Source organism: Cynocephalus volans, chromosome 3 (genome assembly GCF_027409185.1).
Source record: "Cynocephalus volans isolate mCynVol1 chromosome 3, mCynVol1.pri, whole genome shotgun sequence".
NCBI classification, from domain to species: Eukaryota; Metazoa; Chordata; class Mammalia; order Dermoptera; family Cynocephalidae; genus Cynocephalus; species Cynocephalus volans.
The window spans coordinates 21,801,759-21,817,091 of record NC_084462.1 but is presented as its reverse complement, the minus strand read 5'-3'; positions in this window follow the sequence as shown (position 1 = coordinate 21,817,091).

The window sequence follows — 15,333 nt, the reverse complement described above, 5'->3', positions numbered from 1 at the left end:
TGGTGGGATGTTTTCGCAAGACATTACTTGGCTTTTGTCCCGCTAATAAGACCCAACCAAGAGTTGGTTCTGAGCAAGCATTGGGCTCTGAGCAAGCATTTTTTGAAATTATGATGATGGTAATATACACATAACATAAAACTGACCATTTTAACCCTTTTTAAGTGCACAGTTCACTAGCATTAAGTGCATTCACACAGTCATGCAACCATCACCATCATCCATCTCCAGAACTTTCTCATCACCCCAAATTGAACCTCTGTCCCCATTAAACACTAACTCCTCATTTCTCCCTCCCCTACCCCTGGCAACTATTATTCTACTTTCTGTCTCTATAAATTTGATTCCTCTAGGTACTTCACATAAGTGGAATCATTTGGATCCTCTTCCCGGCCAGCTGTAAAAAAAAAAAAAAAAAAAGATGGAATCATGTAGTATTTGCCTTTTTGTGACTGGTTTATTTCACCTCGCATAGTGTCTTCAAGGTTCATCCATGTTACAACATGTGTCAGAATTTCTTGCCTTTTTAAGGCTGAGTAATATCCCACTGGATGTATATGCCACACTTTGTTTATCCATTCATTCATCAATGAACATTTGGGTTGTTTCCACTTTTAGCTATTGTGAATAATGCTGCTATAAACATGGATGTACAAATACCTGTCCAAGTCCCTGCTTTTCACTTCTTTAGGGTTTATGCCCAGAAGTGGAATTGCTGAACAAACAGACTTTTTTGTGTGTGTGTGGCTGGCGGGTAAGGGGATCTTAACCCATGACCTCGGTGTTATAAGGCTGCACTCTAACCAACTGAGCTAACCGGCCAGCCTGAACAAGCAGACCTTTTAATAGAAACTAGGCCCTTTGGAAAGTCCTCTGGCTTCTGATGCTTGGTGTTAATACTTGCATCCAGGAAGGACCCCAGGAAACTTAGAAAACACAGCAGCATCAAACCCTAGAACATCAGTCTGAGCTGGAGGGATCTTCAGAAGCCTTTGAGTCCAAAGCCCTTACTTTGTAAAGAATCGTGTTGAGTACAAGTCATGCAGAGAGACAGTTTCTCATGAAGGCAGGGCCCAGGGTACAGCTGCTTCCTTTATTGTAGTGGATTGAATTGTCCCCCCTAAACTCATTGAAGCTTGAATTGTGTCCTCCAAGTTTCATGTATTAGAAACAGCCCCCACTGTGACTGTTATGAGAGCAGGAAATCCTATTATGGTATTTGAAAGGTGGAGCCTTGAAGAGGTGATTGGATTGTAGGACCTGCAGTAGTGAATGGATTAAAAATGGTGGTCATGGGTGAGATTCTGGGGGCTTTAAAAAAAGAGGTGAGTTTGTCCTGCTCTCTCTGCTCTCTCTGCTTCCACCATCTTGCAATGTGAGACCCTGGGGTCACTGTTGCCACCACCAGATGGACTTTGGACTTCCCAGTCTCAGAAACTTTAAGCAATAAATTTTGTTTTCTTTATAAATCACCTGGTTTCAGGTATCTTGTTATAAGCAACAGAAACAGACCAATACACTTATCCTCTCAGAAATAAAAAGAAAGGAAATAGCAAAGTTGGAGAAGGAGTTGCAGGGCAAATTTTATGTTGAGTCAGGAACTACTTGCTACCCATGATCTTCTTGTTGTATTTGTGTGTTTCCCCTGAGGATGGGCCAGCGAATTTCAAGAGACACCACACAGACTCATTAAATCTAAAGTGGCAGGTAATATAAGACATTAAATGGTGCAGCCGATTACATCCTGGAGTAAGCCACTGTTTTGCAGGGATTTCCTCCACACAGACATAAAGCAGAGGCTCCGTCCAGCAATCAGCCATCTGAGGTTGTAGTTTGGCAACAGCTGTGGAGAAGACCAGGGGTGGGTGTGGTGGCCATTTTATCATTCTTTCTGGCCAGCACCAGCTGTAGGAGCCTGAGGACCATTTTCCCAACATCCCTTGAAGCAGGGTCCTGTCGTGTGACCTGTATTCCACCAATCAGATGCTAGGGAGAAAGAGGAGTGGGTACCAGGCATATCCACTTTAAAGGAGGGTGTCTCCACAGTTTTATCTAATCCCTAGAGAGAGGGAATCAGATGGGTTGCTATTTGCTTCTAACAGCATTAGCAGTGGTGGCTCACTTGGGGTTTGTTCCTCACTTGGGTTTGTTCAAGCCAGGTTCTCCAGCCTTCCTGGAGATTCTAAGTTACCTTGTATCCTTTAATACATTCTTTTCTGCTCAAACCAGTTGGAATTTGTCTCTGTGGTTACTATGAAGAACCCAGACTGATTCACCAGACTAGTTAAGTTAGCATTAAGTTCAGCTGTGGGAGCTGGCCCGTGGCTCACTTGGGAGAGCGTGGTGCTGACAACACCAAGTCAAGGGTTAAGATCACCTTACTGGTCATCTTTAAAAAAAAAAAAAGTTCAGCTGTGAACATTGGTGACTCACTCCCCCACCCCCCACCACCAAATAAGAGTGCCTTAAACAAGATGAAAGTTTATTTCTTTCTCACTTAAAAGTCTGGATGGGCAGTCTTGGCTGGCATGGCAGCACAAAGACCTCAGGTATCCTGGCTCCTTCCAGCTTCTCATTCTGCCATCCCTCGGGTGTGGCCCCATCCTCATGGTCCAAGATGGCAGCTGGAACTCCAGCCATCACACTCACATTCCAAGTTTAAAAAATGGAAGAAGGGACGAAGAAGAAGGAGCAAAGAGTTTATAATAGTCATCTTTTAAGAAATGTTCAAAAAAAGCTTAAAACTCATTTGCCATTCTGTAATTAGATAGTGATGATGGTTATGCAACTTGGTAAATTATACCCAAATCGTACCCTGAATTGTATACCTTAAAAGGGTGAATTTTATGGTATGTGAAAGGAACAGGTAGGGGGGGACAGTCAGCAGTCTCTGCCACAGTAAGGGAACACAGAAGAGGGTGCTGAGACAGTTGCAGATTTACATTTTGTCCCTCAGCTCTTCCATGCCTGTCAGTCCTAGAGTTGGTGCCTTTGTTCTCATAAATGAATGTCCTTTTGGTTTCTAATGACCATGGCCCAGTTAGTGAAGAGCAGGGAATTTTAGCATCCTGGACTGTGACTGGCATACACAGCCCCAGGCAGCCTACAAAAGTCAAGGTGAAAAAGTATTACTGACAGAGGCTTGAAGGTTGTGCCCAGCCCCAGAGGATTCTACATGCTATGCTCAGAATCTGAGCATCAGAAGTCAGGGTGGAACTCAGAACAGCAGCATCAGCATCACCTGGGAACTTGTTAAAAATGTACATCCCAGGTCCCAGCCTGGACCTCCTGAATCTGAAACTGGGGGCAGGGCTAGGAACCTATGTCTACACAAGCCTTCCAGGGGGTTCTGCTGCTGAAGTCTGAGAACCACTGCTCAAAACTTCACATATCCGGACCACCCATGTTCTGCTGCTCTGCCTTTCACAGAGTTGTCCTTGCTGGGATGTGTTTTGATCACTGCTATAATTGCCAGCAACTAGAACAGTGCCAGGCACACAGTCAGCACTCAATAATTATTTACTGAATGAGTGGATGAGATGTCCTTGGCTCTTATCAAAGGAAACAGTCCATTGGAATTCATTGGCACTTTTGCCTTTGCTGTGGGGACGTTGTTCATCGCCTCTGCTGAGGTCTGAATGTCTCCCCACAAGCTCATGTTGGAGCTTAATACCCAGTATGGTATCTGAAAGGTGGGACCTTTAAGAGGTCATAGGATTGTGGGGACTCTGTCCTTGTGAGTGGATTAATCCATTCACAAATTAATGGTTTAATGATTTAATGGGTTATCAAGGAGTACACTGGTGGCTTTGTAAGGACAGCACATGAAGGGGTTCAAAACACAATCTTGCTCAGCCTCTCACCATGTGATTCCCTGTGTTCCCCCATGGGACTTTGTAGAGAGTCCCCACCAAGAAGAAGGCCCTCACCAGATGTGCCTCCTGGACCTTGGACTTCCCAACCTCCAAAACTATAAGAAATAAATTCTGTTTCCTTATAAATTACCCAGTTTCAGGCATTCTGTTATAAGCAACAGAAAATGTACTAATACAGCGCCCCCCCCACTCCATTTCCTATCTCCTATACCACCCTCCACATGAGAAACTTATTTTAGAACTTAGGGCTAAGAGGAGCTTGCTTCCCCTGAGAAATGGATATTGTGTCAGCTGGGGTCCCATCAGGATCCAGGTGGCATACTCAAAATAGGATAATTTTACGAAGGTTTATTTACAACAGAGCTATTTACAAAGGTGTGGATAACAGCAGCCAAATTGTTATCACTCCTGGCTGGAAGGAGTAGGGAAGGAGGGGTTATCAGAATCCAGGAGAGAAGAGACCTTGGTACAGAGAGATGACCTTCAGTTGAGGGGCACAGTTAGCCCAAGGCAACTTGACCTTGAAGGCAGAAGAACCTGGGAATAGGCAGAAGATAAATAGCCAGACTTCAATATTCTCCCTCCCTCTGATCTCATGCCAGAGCTCAACCCAGCTAGAAACTGGGGGGCATGGAACCTGTTGATATAGTCTACGTCTCAGCTTCCTAGAAAAGAGAATGGCCTGGAGAAGGGTTGAGAGTAGACCTGAAGTGGCAAGGAAAGACAACTGGCATAAATGTGCTTCTTTCCCTGACAAAAAGAGGACATGAGTGATTGGTCGTGTCTCCCTTTTCACCTTGCCTCCCAGGAAGCTCTGAGCAAAATAAAAGCTTGTCTAGAGCAACTATGTCAGCCTTTGACTTGTCTTTTGACTTCTTTTGTCTCTGTTGTCACTTCTTTTTCATTTAATTGGCCCTGATTCCTTCTTCCATTCCTAGTCATGATTTTTTTTTGCATGTTTTCCTTCTGTATGACATCTCAACTTTTGTGGCAAGAATCCTGGCACGTATACAAGTTTTTAAAATTAAAAATAAAATGTATCAAATGGCTACTCTGTGCCAGACACAGACATAGGTGCTACAGGATGTAGAAAAATAGGTGGAGACACTGCCCCTGTCCTCAAGGAGACCCCGTGTACATAGTGAGGCATACTTCCAAGATGTGAAGATGCCATAATGAGTGAGAACAAGGATGAAGGTGTACGGAGGAAGGTGAACTTGCTACAGTCTCTCTAAAAGTGGGTGACAGCACACATCTCCTTTGTTTGCTAAACGTGAGCACACGACTAGGGGTTTTGCTTGTGGGATCAACTCAGTTCATGCTCAAGCCATCCAGGAGGATGACAGGAAAACTCAAGAGAGCACCACTCCCCCAGCACGAGGGCCATGGCAATGTTTGCAGCTCCTTCCCTTCGTCTTCATGTCTCCTCCACAGTGATGAGATCAGTGAGAAGCAGCCACTAGGGTTCCTGACGCCCAGCTCCTCCTCAAATCCATCCTGGCTGCGGGGCTGGCCATCGGGACTTTCTGAGATCTGCAAATGTTCTATACCTGCACGTGTCCCAGTATGGTAGCCACTGGCCATGTTGGGCACTTGAAATGTGGCTGGTGTATCTGAGAAACAGAATTTTTTTATTGTGGTAAAATATGCAAACAAACAATTGGCCATTTTAACCATTTTTAAGTGTACAGTTCAGTGGCATTACGTACATTCATATTGTTACATAATCACCACCACCATCGTCTCCAGAACACTTTTCATCTTCTCAGACTGGAGCTCTGCACCTATTAAACACTAACTCCGCATTCTCCCTCCCCCAGCCCCTGGCAACCTCCATTCTACTTTCCATCTCTATAAATTTGACTCCTCCAGGTACCTCGTACAAGTGGAATCATACGGTATTCATCCTTTCATGACTGGCTTACTTCACTTAACATAATGAGCTCAGGTTTCATCCCTGTTGTAACATGTGTCAGAATTTCTTTTTAAAGCCAAATAATATACCATTGCATGTATATACCATATTTTGTTTATTCATGCATCCCCGAGGGACACTGGGTTGCTCCTATCTCTTGGCTATTGTGAATAGTACTGCTATGAACATGGGTGTGCAAATATCTCTTTGAGACCCTGCCTTCACTTCTTTTGGGTATATCCCTAGAAGTGGAGTTGCTGGATCATATGGTAATTCTATTTTTAATTTTTCTAGGAATCATCATAGCAAGGAACTGAATTTTACACTTAAATTTAAATAACCACCTGTGACTAGTGTCTATATACTAGACAGCACAAATACAGAACATTCCCAGCATTTGGCTAGGCTCCTTCATGGACCCTCCCAGTCATTCTCTCCACCAGGTAACCTTGACCTTAAACCTCAGGCTTTGCATGGCAACTGCCTATGCACCATCTCCACTTGGGCATCTACTAACTGTATAAACTCAATGCATCCAAGACCAAGCTCACAGTCTTACACCCAGACCTGCACCTCAGGTCCTGGCACTTTCATCCTTCCATTTGCTCAGCCTGAGACCTTGGAGTCACCGAGTCTGCTGTCTCACACAGCAGATCTAGTTCATCAGCAACTCCTGTCAATTATTCTCTCAAAATATATCCATGACTGTCCACTTCCTCACCCCAACTGCAATTCCTCGGCACAGTCCACCACCATCTCTTGCTTGAGTTACTGCTAGAGCCCAAACTGGTGTCCTTGATTGCACAACCACCCCCTTCCAGTCTATTCTGCACAAGGCAGCTAAGTGATCCTGTTACAACATAAGCTACGTCACATGCCTCTGCTCAAAAGCCTCCAGTCTCACCCAGGGTGAAAGCCAAGGTCTAAGTGTGGCCTCCACCACCTGCTGCTCTCTCCTCCCCACCTGTCTGGCCTCCTCTCACTCCTTCCCCCTTGCTCACTTCATTCCACCACAAGAGCTGGGTTCTTCTCCAACATCCCACCTCAGGGCCTTTGCACCTGCTGTTCCCTCTACCCAGGACACTTTCTCTCACTGACATCTGCATGGCTGGCTTCTTCAGGTCTTTACTCAAATGTCACCGGCTCGGGGAGCCTTCACTGGTCACCCAGTGTAATCTCTCCCCCACATTCCACTTACCTTGTCTCTCATTTTATGTTTCTCTCTAGCACTTCTTCCATCTGCATAATTATTTACCATTTTTGTTTCAGTCTGTCTCCCTTCATCATAACATAAGCTCTAGACACAGAGGAATTTTTGTCTATGTAGTTTACACTGAAACTCCAGAGCCTTGCACAATACCTAGCACATAGTAGGCACACAATAAGTAATTTTTGAATGAATAAATGGCTACAGTGATTGGTTTAGAAATGGACATGTAATCCAATTAGAGTTGGAGAGACAAAATGAGACTTGAGCATAAGAAAGGGGTCTGTTCTCCCACCCCTGGCTTGGCCCTGGATTGTTGCCAGCTGGAACTGTCACCACCATCTGGTACCATAAAAGGAGATCTTGTTTGAGATTGTTCAGTACAGAGGAAAGCTGAACAGAGAGAGGAGGTGAGGTCAGATGCTGCTGATGTCACTTGGCCCCTGTGTCCAGCCATACCTGAAATGTACACCCAGGGGTGTGCTGGTACATGTTTAAAAACCAGCTCTGGGGTAAGAAAGCACATGCCAATTTCCCTAGTGTAAATACTCTCACCAGGGCTGATTTCCCTGAACTCAGAGTGGGGAGAGGTGCACACAATCAGCAAGCTGCTCCAACACATCACTGCCTTTGCCTCTAGTTCAGTTAATGACTCAAGGCAGGCACTTTTGCTTAAATTAGCTTGTTTTCGGCTTTCTGCCACTTCCTGCCACTAAAAGAGCCCTAATACAGGTGCCGATAATAACACCAACAAATGTGAAATTGCCATTGTGACAAGCACAATAAAGAGAGGAGCATGGGAGAGCTCTCTAGGCAGTGCTTACAATGGGAGAAGGGATCCTGACACACCCAAAGAACAGGCAAAAGACCCAGGAGACAGGCGCACAGAGCCGGGGGGAGCTGGTGCAAGACAGGGCAGGAGGGTAGACAGGGGTGGGCCTGGCCGGCTACAACAAATATTGGGAGCCTTTATCAAAGAGCCCTGAAGTGCTTTAGACTAGAGTGGGTGAAGTGATGACACCTCTCTGACTGCAGATTGGAGAACAGATTGGGGGTGTCATGGGTTGAATTGTGTCCACCCCAAAGAGGTGTTCACCCAGAACCTTAATTACATTTGGAAGGAGGGCCTTTGCAGATGTAATTAAGGTAAGGATCTTGAGAGGAGCTCATTCTGCATTAGGCTGGCCCTAAATCTGATGGCAGGTAACCTCATGAGAGACAGAAAAGGAGAAGATACACAGAGACACAGAGAGAGGAGCCATGTGAAGTCGGAGGCAGAGGTTTCAGTGACGCAGCTGCAAGTGAGGGAACACCAGGGATGGCCAGCAGCCTCCAGAAGCTAGAGAGAGGCCTGAAGGGCTTTTCTCTCAGAGCCTTCAGTAGGAACCAACCCTGCCCACCTCCTTGAATTCAGACTTCTGGATTCCAAGAGCCATGAGAGAACACATTTCTGTTGTGTTAAGCTCTCCAGTCTGTGGTCATTTGTTACAGCAGCCCTAGGAGAGTAACGTGGAGGGCAGAGGAAGGAGGAGAGACCAGTTAGAACGGCGCTGAGGTCACTCAGATGGGAAATGACAGACTAAGGTAAGGAAATGATAGAAGAGAAGTGAGAGATTGGAGAAAGTCTTCCTAGGTATACTCCACAGAGTATGGCCATCAGTCGGATGTGGAGGGAGGGCAAGAGGGAGACCCCAAGGGTGGCCTCTGAGTTTCCAACTTGTGCCACTGCAAACTGCTTCAGCCATTGCCCAGACCTTGTTCTGCGTGTTGCACACGGATTAACTCATTTCATCATCATGTCAGTCCAATAAGGTAGGTGCTATTACTGGCTGGATTTTACAGATGAGGAAACGGAGGCACAGAGAGACTAAGTAACTTGCCCAGGATCACACAGCAAGCAAAGGGCTGAAATTCACACTCAGGCAGTCTGGCTCTGTGGTCTTTAAGCTAACCCACCACACTACACTGGTTCTCTGCAGTAAACGTCGGGTTAAGAAAAAAAAAAAACCCAAATATTTGTACACACTGATTATGGCTGTGTACAAACCCATGGCCTTCAAGAAGGATCAAAAGATCATATGAAGAGATTGTGGGGTTTAATGTTGAATAGGCATTTTGTGGGTGTTTCCTCCCTGAAATTCGCCTGAGTTCACAGTTTAAAAAAAAATAGATCTGGCAGTCTTAAATAAATGATATTGGGAAAACTGGATATCCACATGCAGAAGAACAAAATTAGTCCTTTATCTCATACCATATTCAAAAATCAACTCGAAATTGATTGAAAACTTAAACGTAAGACCTGAAACTGTAAGACTGCTAGAAGAAGACAGAGGGAGAAAGGTCCCTGACATTGGTTTGGGCAATGATTTTTTTGGATATGACCCTAAAAGCACAGGCAACAAAAGCCAAAATAGACAAATGAGATTACCTCAAACTAAAAAAGCTTCTGCCCAGCAAAAGAAACAATCCACAGAGTGAAGAGGCAACCTACAGAGTGGGAAAACATATTTGCAAGCCATCCACCTGAAAAGGTATTAATATCCAAAATATATAAGGAATTCAAACAACTCAATAGCAAGAAAACGAATAACCTGATTTAAAAAATGAGCAAAGAACTTGAATAGACACTTGTCAAAAGAAGACAAACAAATTGCCAAAATGTCTATGAAAAAATTCTCAATATCACTAATCATCAGGGAAATGCAAATTAAAAACACAATGAGATATCATCTTACACCTGTTAGGAAGGCTATTATCAAAAAGACAAAAAATAGCAAGTGTTGGTGAGGGTGTAGAGAAAAGGGAATCCTTGTACACTGTTGGTGGGAGTGTAAATTAATACAGCCATCATGAAAAACAGTATGGAGTTTCTTCAGAAATTTTAAAATAAAATTACTCTGTGATCCAGCAATCCCACTACTGGGTATATAGCCAAAGGAAATAAAATCAGTAGTTAAGAGATGTCTGCACTCCCACGTTCATTGCAGCATTATTTACAATAGCCAAGATACGGAATCAACTTGGGTCCCTCAACAGAAGAATGGATAAAGAAAATGTGGTATAGATGCACAATGGAATACTATTCAGACCTAAAAAAGAAAGAAATCCTGTCATTCGTGACAATATGGATGAACGTGGAGGATTATCATGTTAAGTGAAATAAGCCAGGCATGGAAAGATAAATACCACATGGTTTTACTCATATGTGAAATCTAAAAAAGTTGATCTCGTAGAAGTAGAGAGTAGAAAGGTGCTTACCCAGGGGGCTGGGGCAGGGGATTGGGGAGAAGCTGATCAAAGAATACAAAATTTCAGCTAGACAGCAGGAATAATTAATTCAAGAGATCTACTGTACAACACGGCAACTATAGCTAATAACAATATACCGTATTTTTGAAAAATGCTGAGAGCAGATTTCATGTGCTCTTACCACACAGATGACAACGATGTGAGGTAACGTATGTGTTGGTTGGCTTGGTTTGGCCATTCTGCGATGTGTATATGTTTCAGAGTGTCATGCTGTACACAATAAATATATACAATTTTAGCTGTCGATTTAAAAAAATAAAGTAAAATAGAAAACAAAATTAATAATAGATGAAAAAAATAGGTCTGGGATTTCAAAGCAGCTGAGACAGGCAGTATTTAGAGGTTTTATGTCTCACATTCAAGGGTTTGATGTGGCTTCTGCAGGATTCTCCTTTATTGCTTCGAGACTGGCTGCTGCTTGGGAGTTTTAATTCTCCAGCCGTGGGCCAGAGCTCCATAGAATGAGGAAACAAATCACCCTATTCGGGGACGCTTAAAGAGACAACTTTCCCTCAATTCACAGTGAGGCCCAAAGAAGGGTCATTGATCTGTTCTTCAGAAAGGATGTTTTAGACACGTGAGCATATGCCTCTGAACTTGTTCACTCACAGGCAAGCGATACCCATCATTTTCCTTTTTATTTCTGCTGTTCACATCTCTACGAGCCACCGAGAGAGGAGCTTGGATGGTACCTTCCCCATCTCAGCCCTGTTATCCCGTCATCTGGGCTGTAATATGACAGACTCTGGGCTGGATTAAACAGACACAATCGCTGACATATCCCCCATGGCTGGAATAAATTCTCACTGTAAATGCTCAATAAATATTGATTGATTGATTGGTTGAATGAGAGATAAGGAAACAGCTATTAGAAGTACAATTTGATCTGGGCTATAAAGGAGATAAATACACAGAGCTATGGAGGCAGCAAGCCAGCCTGGGAGTATCAGACAAAGGAGATGAGTTTAACTCTGATATGTGTCTTGAAGAGAGAAAGACCTTCCCTTTAAAGAGAAAGACAAGTGGAAAGCATCGAAAGCTGGTGTGGGGTGTGTTCTAGGGTGTCTGTTCGTACCCAGGGGAGGAGAGGAGAGGCTAGTTTACGAGGTTACAGAATGCCAGGTTTGGGGATTTGGATACTGTCCGATTGCTATTAGGGACACATAAATTTTTTTGTTTGTTTTTTTCCCTTCATTTAACTTTTTGCAGGGGACATTTCAAACGTATGACATATTTGGAGGAGTGCAAGGACCGCTCCCCTCCACCCATCTCCAGCTTTAGCAAACCTTCAACTCCAGGCCAGTCTGGTCTCACCTCCACCCGCTCCTTTGCCCTCCCACGTTATTATAAAGCAAATTCCAGACATCCCACTGCTTCATTTACAAACATTTCATTGTGTATCTCTAAAAGATAGAGGACACATTTTAGGAAAAAATAGCCACAATAATGGGAAATTTAAAAATAGGAAATATAAAAAATATTTAAAATTTTAAAAAGGGGTTTTTTAAGTCCCGATACTTGCCATCACCAAAAATAATCAACAGTTCTTTAGTATCCTCAAAGATCCAGTTCCACTGAAGGTTTTGAACAGAGAAATAATACGGTCAGATGAATGTCTTTCATATGAAGCTGGCAGCAGGAAAGATAGATCAGAGGAGGTGGGGAACCCGGTTAGGAGGCAGTTGTTTGCCTCCAGGTGAGGGTGAAAATGAGCTGGACTCACAGGTGGGCTGAGCAGTGGAGAGGTGGCAAGTGCAGGTGTGACAGACATTGTGGGGTATGGTCCCCCCGTGATGTGGAAGTTGATAGGATGGCAGAGGGGTTGGCATAGACAGGAGGGGAGCATTCAGGGTGGCGCCCTGGATTATGACCCTCCAGGCCTTTGCAGAGTGCCTTGACATGCGCACCTGCACCTCCCTGGCTCCTGCCTTTGCTCACACAGTTTGCTGGCAAGTCCCTTCCCACGCCTCTTCTCAGTCTGCTGAAATCCTCCTCCTCCACTGCGGTGACCCAGTGTGACTGTGATGGAAGGATAGTTAAAAGCCCTTGCACGGTGTAATAACAGGGTCTTCTATCTTTTGTATTCCAATATTTTGACATCTTGGGACCTGGCTGACTCTGGAAAGGGACAGCCCTTCCCAAGGTTAGCCACATCCTAGAGAGTAAACAACTCGCCCATTCCAGTGTGTTTGTCATATGCAAACCACCTGATCCAGAGGCCACACACACCTCAACGACCTCCTCTATGTGGCTCTCACACTCTGGCCACCATCCACCTGCCCTAATCATCCCAGGGCCAGGTTCCAGACAACTAGGGACAGCCTCTATGCCCCACAGCCCACTGAAATCATGCAAACTGACCAATCCTAAGCCTGCTCAGCCTGCTTCACCCGTTCCTTCCCACAGAAACCACAATAAAGGCTCTTGCCCACATTTCCTTCCTGCTCCATCTGCCTTATGACCAACCCCAGTGCTTCTCTATGTGACATGGCATGCTATGCTCTCTCCTTTTGGGAACTGTAGTAAGAAACCATCTTTTTAAAGGCAGTTGTCTCCTGATCTGCTGGCCTTACTATTCCCCACATTTTCTATTAATACACTGTATTTTAAAACACAGTTTTGAGCTGGAGTGTTATGTAGCATGTGAATGGCTCACTTGTTTTGGAACAATTCTTTGACCAGTCTGCAGAGCCTTCCACTTATGGCCACAGATTTCTACCTTCACATGTGAGGGAAGACACCATTCTGCATTTATATTGAGAGGAATGCTCGTGTTCAAGACCTGGGTCTTAGGGAATGTCAGCTACCCCAACCTTCATTCATTGCAAACCCCAGCTCTGCCCCTTTTAGCTGTTTGACTTTGGGTCTGTCGCTTACTTCTCTGAGCCTCACTTTTCTCATTTGTAAACAGGGACTATTAGGTCCTACCTCTTTTTATTATTGTGAGGTCTAAATCCAATAGCATATGAAATGTGTTCAGATAGCTGGTGTTCGATGAATGATGAAAGTCACAAACTCTTATTGCCTGGGTTTAAACACTGGTGGTGGTCAGATCCTTAGACACAAGCCCTGAGCCTCAGGTACCTGAGACAAGAGAAAATCTCCCTCCAAGGGCAAGCTGATGCGACATGGGCCTGGGTTCCCAAGGGTTGGCCACTCAGTCCTGACTTTTGGTGTGAGCGCAGCAAATACTGACATGATTGCAACAGAATTTTCATCTAATTACAGCAAAAATGAGCTTCCACCCCTTGGGGACAAAAACCACAATTAACCAGAGAGGGGTGCCAGTATTCAGTTCTGCATTCACCATTTCATAAAATGTTTGGGGATGAAGACGGGATTCCCTTTCCCTCAAATTGCTTCCTTTTGTTTTTTTGTTTTTGTTTTTGTTTTTGTTGTTGTTGTTGTTGTTTTGTGGCTGGCTGGTACAGGGATCCGAACCCTTGACCTTGATATTACAAGGTGGTGTTTTAGCCAACTGAGCTAACCAGCCAGCTCCAACAATTTTATTTTTTATTTTAATTTTTTTGGCAGCTGGCCATTATTTTTTAATTAACCACCACAAACGCTTGTCTGGGAAGGCCCCCTCGTGAAGATGCCCAGGGAGTCATTGGTGGTCAGGCCCAAGGAAGGACAACGAGAGGACTGAATGTAGCCCCACCAGGAACATCTGGGGGACTCAACGTAGGCTTTTCAGACCTTCCCTCACCCCTTCTTGTTTTGGCAGCCCTGAAAGCCAGGAGTGATTTCACAGCCTCCAGAGACAGGTTTTTACTAAATATCCTGTGTGTGGTAAAGAATTAGCCTTACCCAAAGAGAGGTCTGGCCTTTGCTCTCAACTCCTAGGAGGCCACCTACAAGCCCTTGAAATGTTCAGTCTGATGAGACTGTCTCTGATTACTGGAGATCTTGGGCACACTGAGCAGTCAATCAATGTCATTTATGGTGGGGGCTTTGCACCAAATAGTATCAATTCAACCTCTGGAAGGGCCCAAAACTGACGTCAGCCAGTTTTTATTCAGATATTCACCCAATTCCAGAAAGCCAAGCAGGGAGGGGACGGGAGCTCCAACCCCAACCCCAGCTCCACGAGGTGGATTCTGATTGGTCTCAGCCAGTCATAGTCATTCCAGTCTCCTTGCCAGCGATTGGCTCAGACACAAACACATGGTGCAGTTCTGTCCAATGAGATGTCTTGCTCCTAAGGGACATTCAGAAGAAGAGATGGACTCCATCCATCAATGTTGTGTTTCTAAAGGTGACAATGGAGAGTCTCCACCATCTTGAAACCTCTCAGGGAGCCACGCTGATGTCCCCTGAGGTCCAGCCTTCACGCTGAGGGTGGCCCTGCTGACCAGCTGGATACACCCACCCTGGAGCTGCCACCCCTCCAGACACCCTGCCAGGTGAGACAAGTATCCTGTGGTTTAACCCAACGTGGGTTCAGGTTTTCTTTTCGTTCCAGCAGAAAAGATACTGGTATGTCAGGTGCCACGGCCTCCTGGGATCATCCCATGGAGTAGAAGTAATTATCCTTGGTTTGTGGTGGAGGAAACTGAGAAGAGGTATTTCACTTAAGAGGCAAGTAACATAAAATACACTCAGATCAGCTCAGACAAATAGTGGGACTTGGTAGAAGTCACAAAGGCCATTCAAATGAGAACAGAGGCTGTTCGATCAGAGCTTGCTGTAGGGAGGGATCAGCCGCATCATTTGCAACATTTGGCAGAGACTCAAAGGTGGGCAGGGGAGAAGGAAAGCATTAGATTCAAAAAAGGGAAGACTTCAGGTAGCCCTGAGTGGAGGCTGCTGGTCTGGGGAAGCTGGAGGCAGGTTAACTAGAAGCGGGCCTCCTGTGGGTTTGGATAGGAGAGCATATTTGGCCTACTGTAGTTCATCCTGAGTTGGAAGAAGGTAAGGAAGCAGGGACAAAAACTAGGGAAGCTGGCAGTCATTGGTAAAGTTCTGGCCATTCTGGGATGATTGACAGGTTGTGTTTTGGCTTCCTGGATTGGTTGCTGCAGAAG